General features: G+C 40.5%; 1 protein-coding gene and 1 long non-coding RNA gene across 31 annotated transcripts in view; one reads left to right on the forward strand and one right to left on the reverse strand.

Moving 5' to 3' along the window:
* Nucleotides 1-12,252, forward strand: part of NRXN3 (neurexin 3) — a 979,693-nt gene that overhangs the window by 342,225 nt on the left and 625,216 nt on the right. The gene's annotated exons all lie outside the window — the stretch shown is intronic.
* Nucleotides 6,516-12,252, reverse strand: part of LOC118168215 — a 48,632-nt gene continuing 42,895 nt past the window's right edge. The window contains exon 3 of the long non-coding RNA XR_004751428.1: nt 6,516-6,614. This is a non-coding gene — a long non-coding RNA (uncharacterized LOC118168215). The remainder of the gene's footprint in view (nt 6,615-12,252) is intronic.

Consider the following 12,252-nt stretch of genomic DNA (forward strand, 5'->3'; position numbering starts at 1 on the left):
TGAACACTGTATTTCAAGAAGGAGCTGGCAATCAGAAAAACTGTCTTGAATCTCTGATGAGATTGACAGTTTTCACACAGCAGTAGCAGAGGGCATTTGCGTAAAAATAGGATCTTCTGCTTCTGAAAAGTTCATATGTTTTTGATGCTTAGCCACACACACCTCTATGTAGATGCTTGCACCATACTTCTTGTTGACGTGTGTCATCTAAGCATCCATACCAGTTTCTCTGGTATCATCTGATGTTGTCATCATCTTCAACTTGTGATGACAGATGGCTATTAGAGGCTCATCTGTGGAGGACTTTTCAGATGGGAAATCAGCTTTAGTAGCAAGGTGTAGTTTTCATACAAGATAAAATTTAAACATTTAAACATTAAAAGAAAAAAAAAAAAAAGGAAAAACAGAATCCTATGATCAGATCAGTGGGAAGACAGTCTGAATCCAGAGTGTTCTTGTTAGTTTTCCCATAAGCATCAAAACATCTTGAATCATTTTGCTTCCATGCATTTTTAATTGTTGAGGTTGCTGCATTTTTAAATACAGTCTTCCTTTGAAGGTTGATACTTATTTATTAAAAAACAACAACAACAACAAAAAAAAAACCCATTGGATTTTCCTAATTTATTTTTTATGATGCTTTGCTTAGAATGAACAACACCTCTCCTAGTCCCTTCAACACCCTGTTTTGTTGCTGCCTGTTGCAGTGACTCAGGTCATCTGTCCTGCTTTCTAGAAGAAAACCTGCTGGAAACTGATTGATGGAAAACTCTATACCCTTGCATGAATAAAAAACAGGCAAGAACAAACCAAATAACATTGTAGCTTTTCTTGCAGGCACAAGACATTTACTTGTGCAGAGGGAGTTATCAATATGCAGATGGGGCTGCCAGGGTCTGTCAAAGTCAGTAGAAATGTTTTAAATTAACTTGACAAATGGAATTCCCAGTCAGCTGAAGAGTTTCGGGTCAAGCAGTCACCGTTCCTAACTGAATGTAAGGACCTGGTTTATGGTTTTAAAGGTAAACAGAGCTGTACTTTGGGGATCTCATGGAATATGTTAGGTTAAAGAGCCTACTAGCAAGATCACAGCAAGCACTGAAGCTCATGCTATCTGAGAGGAGTCCAGTGTGTTGTCAGAGGTAAGCATTTTCTTTTCAATATACTTGCTCTTAGTTGTCATTGGATAGAGTGAGAGGTTTTTGTTTGCATATCTTTGGGATGCCATGTATCTGCTGTATGTTTTCCGTCACATCATTTCTTCTTCCAGTCTTTATTTTTCGTCAGTCGTATCCCACAGTTCTGGAATGGAAGACTTGACATCATGTCCTACAACAGGAATATTTTTTTACTCTTTTCATCCCCATGCCTCACTCCTGTGGTTACATAAACTGATCTTAGCTGTTTCTGCATGCTGACAGAGCTTGAATTTAGATGGACCTAACACTGCTGTTGCTAACACAGATTTGACTAAGTAGTAACTATTTTCCTCTTAGTGTAAAATCAGCACAACCACACGAAGTATCATGGGCCCGAAATAGAATGTGGAGATGTACTGAGTGATTCTTCAACATAATGCAGACATAATGGATAGCAACATTTTGTTTGCTGGATTTATGGGGAAAATATGCATAGACTAAATACCCTTACATTTTTGCATACATACCTTTTTTTTCTTTATTTATTTTATTTATTTATTTATTTATTTTTAAATCAGGACTTCCCAAAGAATGTAGCTCTTTGACCCACCTCCTGTAAATTGGTTCTTGAAGTATATAGCTCACTTTAAAGTTATGGTTGCTGTGATGGTTTTGTAATTTGTGTCATACAGGCTGGTGCTCTGATTTTTCTCCAGTTTTCTGAAAATATCCTTAATTTGCTTTATTCCCTTTTCAGTGATGAAACCCTGCTTCATATCAGTCCAAAGTGGGGATAGTTTTCAGCAATCTTCTAAATAATAAGCATGGAGGACAGGGCTGTGTGTGCTACAGATTCAGTGTCTTGTAAAGTATCTTCAGTTTGTGTTGTTTCTAGGATAATGTTTGTGTTCTTTTTCTTGGTTCAGTTCCCTCTCCTTTTCCCAAGCCATTCCTGTGGCATGGCATTAGTCACAGTCACATAGTTTGACACTGTGGTTATGGGAGGTTTGATCTTCCAAAGGTCACTTTCACTGCCTTTAGGGCAGTGAATACTTCTATTTTATCACTTGGTATTTCATAATGAGGCCTCTTCTTCTCACTAAAGCATGCCACACAAGCCATTACAAGCTATTTTCATGTGCCTCATGAAGCCTCAGAAAATCCTGATCCTCTTTTCTTACCTGTTGCTAAAAGCAAAAATGGAAGAGAGTGAAAGAAGACAGCTGGAATATGAGATTGGTTCTTCATTTTCAGGTGCCCTGCTTACTGTATTTAGTGCCTTCATTCAGTGCAGTGTTAATGTTTCGTTTAAGTGCTGCTGTAACAACAGCAAATATGAACCTGTGATGTGTAACTCTGGAAGAGGTTTTAAGTTTTCTTTTTTCCATATCATCTTAAGTGAATAGAAAGCCATGCTAACTAATCTAATCAAAATGTTATAAAAACAAGTGCACTTACCTGATTCTTAGGGGTGTTGCTGTCATTTTAATAAAAGCTTAATAGTACTCTAACGTGAAAACATTATTTGGAAAGTGAAGAGGTGTGATTAAACAGACACAGTGCCTTTGTGACTCTAGTATCTACTAATGCCATTTAAACGTAATCGGGAAGAAATGAATGCTCATACAGCCTGAAAAGTGACAAGCCATTAGTATGTCATATTGTAGTGGTGAAAGCAAACCTGGTGTCTGTTGCATCTGTACAGCTCAGCTGGGCATTTTCTCACCCTTGGGAAATCTCAGACTCAGGGCGCTGGTCTGGCCTAGTGCTGCTACTGTCACCTATCCCTCAACTAGTCCGGCTGGATCTTTCCTAGTGGTCACACACACACACACACACACACGCTCACGCCATTCTCGGGCACCACAGAAACACGAGCCCTCTGACCTGTGGTCTGACCCTGGTTGCTTCACTTGCACCCCCATTCACCCTCACACACACAGAATAGAGAGATCTCACTCAGGAAGGAGTTAGAAAATTATTTAATAAGTAGATAGGACAGACTGCTGACCGGGTGCAAAGCACAGCCAGTCAAGCATGCTTAGCAGCCAACTGAACATCCATTTTAATCCCCTCACCCCTCTCTTTTCCTCTTCTTGTTCCTCCCCAAATCACCTAAACTCCCCCTTTGTCCTGCCATTGATTGCTGCTCGAGCATGCAGTAATAAGTCCTGGGCAATCTCAGAGTGCTTTCCCCTGCATCCCATAATAGGACTCATCCCTAGGCAGCAACCCCCTTAGTCTGAAAGTTGGTCTGGAGAGCTGCTCTGGTGACTTGCAGCGATGAGTTTCATTCCATGCTTGCGTGCTGGGGCTGGTGGCTCTGCTGGGACAGGGTGCTAGCTCTTCGGTGTCCTTAACTTGGGTTCTCACCAAGTTGTGTCCCTGGGCTCCTCCAGCCTTGTGCAGATGGGACTTTGATGGGCTGATGGCCCCTGTGGTGGGCCTGGGTCCAACCTGGCTGGGAATAATTTGGGTTCCCGCCTCACACCATCATCTCTCTGATGTGGGTGTTTCTCTTCGTGGGTACATAGATGAGCTTTGTCACATAAGCTAACAAATTTCTCTTCTGTGTGACAGCTACTAGAAACTGAAGTATTTCGTCTCAAACTTGCTCGATGCAAGTCCACTCCAAGTCACCAGAAAAAAATAATAATAAAAAAAAAAAAAAACTCTTGACTTAAGCTCTCAGCACAGAGGTTGCTTGGTACCCCTCTATAGAGAAGCAGTGCTCCCAAGTTGGTTTTAAAATGGCCCCAACAGAGCCCCTGCAGTTAATTGCAACAGGGACAACGAGTCCTTTTGGGGCTGTGTTCCACATGGCCATCTTCCACCTAGGTCAGAGGCAAAAGGTAAAGAATATATGAGAAGCTACTCTCCTCTGCTGTGGTCTAGACAATATGTCTTCTGTAGATTAGATTCTGTAATTAGTTGCCCAAAATCCATTTTTTTTTTTTTTTAAATTCAAAGAAAATTGACTTAAAACTGGAATCTCATGCTTTAGGACCTGGGGGAAAGAAAGAATTTTATGTGTGATTTACTTTGCCTGAGAACAACCCAGAGAGAGCATTTCTAATGAGGATTTGAATAGTTAAAAAGAAAAAAAAAAAAAAGAAAATAAAAAAAGAAAAAAGAAAACATGAATCAGCACAAGCACTGCTTGCTATTTTGGGTGCTACCTTATCAGTACATTTTAAGGCAATTCAGTGAGACTTAAGGTTCAGTGGATGCTGGGTAAGAAGTGGCTGGTAAAAAGGCTCTGGTGATTTGTATTATTGGGTGCAGAACACTGTGTGTAAGGACAGAAAGGTGTTCACTGTGTGTGTGAATCCTCATTCAGCCAGTGTCTTGAAGGTCAAGGTTTTGCTATGGCATAATTAATTTTTGTAGCCCTAAACTGCGTTTGCTGTATCACAGGGTCCCTGCATCCCAGAATATGTTACAGGCTGTACATCTGGGCTATGAATACAAGGCAGCCCATGGTTATCAGGTTTCAGTGAGCCCCAGCTCCTAGTTAGCAGCAGTCAGCCTTTGTCTTGGAGCTAATACCGTTATATCCTTCGAAAGGCTCTAGGCTGACGCTACCCTTCTAGTGCTCAGGGAGGGCCTTCAGCCGGTCTTCTGAGGCCATCCATTTGAAGAGGTGGCGTTGTTTAGAATGGAGCTTGGTGTAGAATGCTTTCTGTGTTACTTTTAATTAGATGGTGGTGGTGGGATCTAATGGGAAGGAAATCTATCCTTGCAAAATCTGCAATCATCTGTCAGGAATCAATGACCAGATTTCAGGAAACAGCTATGGCAATTCACTGATTATTGTTCCCACCACAGCAGCTTTTCTTGACTCATTGCTGCTTCTTGAGGTTGTCTTCATGTTGTACACTTTTATACATGGAATTTTCAATTCCTGTAGCCTCTGACCCCTTTAATGGGATTACAGCTCAAAATGAGAACTGCTGTATAAGGGAAAGAGTCAAAACATCTGAAAAAAATCACCTTTTCACGCTCCAAGCTAGATACTGTTCGCTTCATGTTGGAAATTCCAGAAAAATATTGGGATTCTGGGTGCTATAACAGAGAAAGTTTATGCAATTGGCAGTGGTTGGACCTTCTGTAGTTTATTTATTTATTTATCTGTATTTTCTCTAAAGGAGAAAAATGCACTGAGTGATTTTTGGGGTAACCTTGGAAGAATTCTGGGGGTAGGATAAATTTTGAAGTCCTGTGAGGCTGGGTTTTGTTTCAGTGTTGCATGCATTAACTAGTTGCTTGTGCACCGTTTATTCTTCTCCACCAGTGGTTAGACTCTGAGCTTCCTTTGTCATGTCTGCATAGGGAAGGCAGGAAGACTTGTTTCCTTCCTGTTGCAGTATTTGCAGGATCTCAGCCAGGGTGTTTGGGAAGAAAAGGCTTTGATAGAAAAACTTCTCTTCTTCTCAGTTTGTTATTTTGGCCACTTTATTTGTGTAAACTGATTTATGTTCCTTTCAGAGTAGCTGTCATCGCTCGAATTTTCCTCAGTGCTGTGGGTTAACCCTGGTAGGCAGCTGAGCACCACACAGGCGCTCGCTCGCTCGCTCTTCCCTAGGAGGATGGGAGAGGGAACTGGAAGAGCAAAAGTGAGAAAACTGACGGGTTGAGATAAAGAGAAATTAGCAAGTTAAAAATAAAAAAAAAATACACACACACACACACACAAACACAAAACAAAGACCAACAAGTGATGAAAGACCAACTTGCTGTGTGAGTGGCAATATCAGGGAGCTGTGTAGGCAGCACTAAATGTGTTGCTTCCAGGATTAAGACATGTCAAGCTGTTGACTGTCTTAAAATCAAACAATGACTGTATTGGGACCTAAACACCGGATACTGTTTATGTGTATGAATAGTGAGAGGACTGATAATGACAGAAGTTGCCTCTCCACAGCCAGATTTTCCGCACCTGACAGTCCCCATGTCACACGCCCCTGTAAGCAGTGCCTGCTGTTGGCCTGCTACCACAACCCATCGCATTGCCTGTGTCTTGCACTGCAAGACTGTCCAGCGAAAGGCACTGCTGCTAGAAAATTTCTGTCAGCGAGCACAGGTGCTTGGGGAGTAAGATGTAAGTTTACCTTGAAACTATCATTCAGTGCTTCTGTGTTTGACCGTTGTCCTCCCTGAAAAGAGCTGGGCAAAGATGAGCTGTAGGTTTACAGCTTGGCTGTGAAAGAAGCACCTTAGAAATATTTACTGTTTGTGCAGGACTAAATGAGGGGCAGAGAACAGAACCCTTCTCCCAGGGTTGGAGCTGATGCCCACTGGTGTATGATGCATATAGCACAGTGGTGTTGCTCTAGCTTCTCTGAAAACGTGCCATTAGCAAACCTTTTGGTGGCTCTGTCTTCGTTCCTAGTTGCTTATCTTTTACTCCTCTTATGAAAAACTGATTCTTCAGGTTTCAGGCCCAAGGAAAAAGTTGTGGACTTCTTGCCTCTCCTGTGCAAAGGAAATACAAAATGTGACTTTTGATACCACAGGGAGCCTGCTGAAGATGTCACAGATGTTAAACACAGTGGTTGAGATATTTTATACCATCATAAACCATTTTCTAGCTAGTGAAAAATGGAATATGCTGAATGTTTTCATTCTGAATGTGAAAAGTTAGGAAGCCTGAGAGAAATTCTCAAGTCATTTTCACAGTTAAATCTCTTCTGACTTGTGCCACTTCAGTGGCTGCTGTATTAAACAGTCATGTGTGCACACTTCATTGTGGCAAAATAGCTTTTTCCTCATGGTGGCTTTCACATTATCCAGACTGGCTAAAGTTTTAATTATCGAAGGGTGTCTTACTATTTTGGTTTGCCAGTGAATGTGAAGTGGAGAATGACTGGTAAGCTTACTAAAAAAAAAAAAAAAAAAAAAAAAGTACACTAATTAACACAAGAGTAGATTCAGGTAAGGGTTTACTTTTATATTAAGAAGGTGTTAGCATGCCAACATCATTTTGATCAGTTTTTTTTTTTTTTTTTTTTAGTAGGGAAATTGTTGTAATTGTTCAGTCCAGTATTTAAAACTGATAGGCTGATACGGTAAAGAAGAAACGTGGCTGGAACTACTTTTGGTTCACATCAGCATCTTTCAGAGTTAGGCATGTTGCTATCTCCACCAAGCAATTACCATCTTTGGGACTTTCTAGTGAAAAATGTTCTGATGGTATTAAAACATTTAAATAAAGTTGCAGGACAGTGCTCTTCATGAATTCTTGGAGTTTCACTATAGCTTTCTGAGGAGCCTTCCTGCGGAGGGACAGTATTATTTTCCATGCAAAACCACAAACATTTCTCAGCTGAATTTAGGAAAGTTCTCATGTGTTTGATATTTCAACATTAATACAAGAAACGAAGGGGAAAAGTGTATTTGTAGAAGACAACTGAGATTTGTGGAGGTCATTATGCAGTTGGCCCAGTTGTATACTGGTAGTTACCACTACAGTGTAACAGTGATAGCATACAACACAATTACATTGCTACCACAGCACGTTCTGCCACATCCTTGCTCTCATGGAAATACTGACAATGGTCAGTCTTAGGATTGTCAAAATATTTATGCCATGAATGTGGGCAACATCACAGCCCTTTTGTTTGCTATGGGCAGAAAACTAGCCTCATTTAATTTCATGCTTCCTTATATTAAAATAAAGAAAGAAAGAAGGAAGAAAGGAAGTTTCTTATTTTGTATTTTTTGTTTTCTGCTTAGCATAATTCTAGATGAAGGGGAATATTTATAAGTAAATTGCTTCCTAAGTCGTCATTGCTATTGAAAGCAATGTCAATAAAATTGACCAGTTTTTGTTGCAGCCAAAATTTGTAGTTTCTCAATGGTCACAATTTGTGTTATTTCAAAAATATTAAGATGCAACAAAAAAACAGGGTGAAAACTATATGAAAGTACAGATTTTCTTTTTTAATTTTATTTTTCATTTTGTGTAGCTCTCATGCAGCTTGTTTTCCTGAAAGCTGAGAAGTTTATCTAGACTTTAAGGTTTTTCCCCCAGTTGCAGTAGAATCTCAAGCTTCCAGCTTGGCAGACTCACTCAGTAGTATTTGGTACAATTCCTCACTTGCATGGTGTCTTCTCCAGCTGTATTTTGCAGGGAATGCTGTATCCAGGTGGGTTGTGTAGAGAGAATCATCTATGATCCCAAATGTCTGTGTGTGCCCAGGCTGACGGTGCTGGTTCCCAGCCCAAGCAAGCTTTCCTTCTCTCGTGGCACTCGCTGCTGTGCCTGTTGCAGAGGGAGCTGAGCACCACCTCGTGGTGCAGCTGGAGGTTGTCTGGTCTCTTTGTTTATGTGCTGAGCAGCCTAATACATCTACAAAGCAGCAGCAAATCATTTTGTGTTTGTTTTGTGTTGCTTTTTCCCATTTGTGAAAGTATTGGAGGTATATTCAGGGGCTTTGTGGAAGGTAATAACGAGGAAGATTGTGTTCATGGGCAGAGCTGTGTGAAAAGGTCTGAATGCAAATAGGTTCCTGACTAGCACAGTGCTACTACATCAGTTATGCTCTATAGGCAGCAAGAAACTTTTGCAAAGTGTGGACTGTATCACAGGACAGTGCTAATCAGCACAGAAAAACAACAGCACGCTCTGCTTTCTTGCACTTGCTCTTTTTCCTCTTGGATGAAAACAGCTGATGCTGCTGATCTGAGGGTTTGGGGCTTAAGTGCTAGGAACAGCCCGAGAAAGGAGACTGAGGGGACTGCTCAGCCTCTGCCAGTTTGCAACTTGACAGTGCTGTGTCTTGGACAGCTGCAGCAAATCAGACCATCTTAACTTCACTACTCCATTCCCAGTGATAAAGCTAACGTCAGGCTTGAAGTACTAAGTAAAGCGTGCTGGTATGAGCATGTCCAAATCATCCTTACTAAAATATATCATGTGGAATACCTATAGAAAAGTAATAACACCTTCTGATATCAGAAGCTTCATAGGATATATATAGAACGGGCATATTTTCTAATAATTAATATGAAGATACGCATAATCTCTCACGAGAGCAACAGCCTACAGTGGTTGTGGGGCAGCTGACAGGTCGGTAGGCTAGAAAGAGAGGGAAAATACTTAATAAACCCAGCTATTGAAAAAACCTAAGTGGTATTTGCTTAGCTGATACTCATTCACTCCTAGCTGGTTAGGCAAGAATTCAAAAAGGGTAACAATGGTTAAGTGCTGAAATGCCTTGGTTTCAGGTGAAATCCTTAAAAGCACATTAACCCAGCCTTGACCGTAATGGGCTGTAGGAGCCATATGTGAAAACAGAGGCTGTTAAAAGCCGAGAGTGGCGCTTGGAATACATGAAGTTTAAACCCAAACCCTCAAGTGAAACAGCTGAAACCTGAGAAATAGAGAGTAGGAGTAATTAAGCAGATAGAGGGGTAGTCCATTTTAAGCTAATATAATTGCTTCTGATGTTCATGTTATAAGCAAAAAAATGACTTTTAAACTTCTGAAAGATCTCGTGCTTTGCTTTACCATTAATCCTGTTTGACATTGTCTGAGTTGAGTCAAGGTAAGCCTGAGAAATCCATTTGTTTCACAGCCTCACACAGTGACTCTGAAGCAGGCTTTCTGCCTTCTTGATTGCTGAAACTATGTTATTTAGTACTCAACTCCACTAGGCAGTTAAGACATTTTCTGCTTTAGATGTAATTCGCAGAGGTACTGAGCATAGTCACCTCCTGTTGAGTTTCAGAGGGTTTTAGAAGCTCAGCATTTGTGAAAAACCAAATCTTAAGGCCCTTGTCCTTTAATAGGTCTGCTGACCAATGCTAAGGGGAAACATTCAGAACTGAAAATATGACAAGTGAGAGATATACTGTATCATTTTTTTCCCATTGTGAGGTAAATGAGCCAAGTGCAAGTCCCTTGGGGCATATCGTGCCTTCATGTGGGTAGGTGGGCAGAGGTTTTTGCCGAAGCAGAATGCAGTGTACCTAATGGATCATGTTTTCCCATGGGATTTAATTGCCATGACCTGAAAAATTAATTAGTTTGAGAAGGCTCAGTTACATTGCTTTGAATCCAAAAAAGTGTATTTTAACTTATCACACATCTACCTCTGGGGGCCTGCATCATGTTTATATTCAATGACCAAATATGAATGTGTTTTCAGGTGAGATTTTGGCTTTTACTTTTTCTGATTGGGCCAGAAATGTAACAGAAACATCCTTTTCTGGTAGTGTTGGGAGTGCAGAAGAAGAACTGATAGAACTGTAGTAAATTAAAAGAGGAATGTGTAGTGAAATATTTTAGCTGCCTCTCATTTTGAGGAGGAACATTAGCTTTATCAGCAGTTGGGCAAGGTAATGCATTGTTTTGTTTTGGCATTCTTCTTTTGTCACAGCACAGATAGGATTTTTGCTTCTGTTTCACAGTGGGATGAAATTAAAAACCCTTAGGAATTCTTAAGCATATTTTGATCTTTGGAGTATTCATTTATGCTGATGATTTAGTCCTTAGAAGACTGCAGTGTTTGTGGCAGTGCTATCCCCATGGAATTGCTGAAGGACAGAGTGTGAAGTCATTTTATGCAGAAGCAGTAGCAGCGACATTATGGGCTTTCAGCCCTGCCCTTACAAAGCACCATTATCTAAGCACTTCTGACACTGAGGGGAAGCTTTGTTGCAGCTATTCAGCTCTGGTGCTACTCTACAATTTTTAGCAGAGATGGAAGTACGAGTGCAGACGAAGATTATACATTCTCACACTCTTACTCACTGTGTTACCTTATTGCACTGCTGGAATATGGAGGGATCCACCCTGCACTTGTGTGAAAGGGTTCTGCATGTAAGTTTATTTCCAACGCACTTTTTGGAAATTTGCAGGCTGCATACTGATTGAAAACAAAATGCTTAGCTGCTTTTCAGACTGCAATTAAAATTGAAATTGGAGTGTTTGGGACAGAACAATATTCATTAACTGTGAACACTATTAGTTGTAGCAGTACTGGAAAAAAATATCAAATTCTGCCTCAAATGAAAATAGTTCCAGGTCTTTTGCCTCCAGGAATGTCCTGAAACTTTAATAGGTCTCGAGTGAAACCTGGACAGACTTCTCTGAGGGAAAAAGAAAGGAGAATCTAAGAAGAGACATCTCAAGGACATTGAAACAAAATCTTAAGATGAACTTTTTTTCTGGAGATAATTATCTGAAGCACTAACAAATTTAGTAGGTTATGATTTCCACAGCTACAAAGACAGAGGAGAAACAAATCTGAAACTCGTTTCCTAGGCTTCAAAGATTGTGTGGAAGTTTGAGTCTGTTTTTACTGTCCATGAGTGAAGAAAATGTCAAAATGGGAAACTAAATGGTACCGAGAATCCTGTACTTCAAGCTTATTTTTGCGAGCTTTGAGAATTCTCTTTATAGCTTCTAAGATCTCCACAGTGGATAGAGACTACACTGAGCCTCCCAGATATCACTCCCCAGTCCTACCTTGCTTCCATAGCATTGTAATGCTCAGCTCTTACATGTTCACAGATGGGAGAGACTATAATATTTGTAATAGGAAAGGATGAGGCAGTTTGGGTAGGTGAACCAATTCACATCAGGAAACCAATTACTACCTGATACCTGTTCTAACATCAAGAAGTGCCAATATGTTGACATAGCATGCATGTAGTCTAGCCTGGCTTTGATAAACACATTTCCTTGGTGCCCTCAGAACAAAGGGTATTACTTTTTCTGTTTTTGCTTCTGTTCTGGATACAGAAAATCCTAGTTTTGGTTCTTGCTGATAAGAATGCTATCCATGTGCAAGCAGACATTTATTTTTACAGGACAGCTCGGAGACAGAATCTGCACTGAAGATTTCATTATCCAAACGAATACAAGAATAAAAGGCACAGAGGGAATGTATGGGCTTTCACATTTAGTTTAGTGATTAAATTTGGTCAGCGTTTCAGTCTGTTGAGACTTCTTAGTCTTTCTATAGTCAGTGGAGAGGACTAAGCTGTCCTGGAGTATTGTTTGGAGCTATGAGCTAAGTCAGCCTCCTCCAGTGGGCAATTCAGAACCACCTGCACCTCCTGGCTGATCATCACGAGCATTGCCATGACATTTCTCATTGAGTAA

Source organism: Oxyura jamaicensis, chromosome 5 (genome assembly GCF_011077185.1).
Source record: "Oxyura jamaicensis isolate SHBP4307 breed ruddy duck chromosome 5, BPBGC_Ojam_1.0, whole genome shotgun sequence".
In the NCBI taxonomy this organism is placed as follows: domain Eukaryota; kingdom Metazoa; phylum Chordata; class Aves; order Anseriformes; family Anatidae; genus Oxyura; species Oxyura jamaicensis.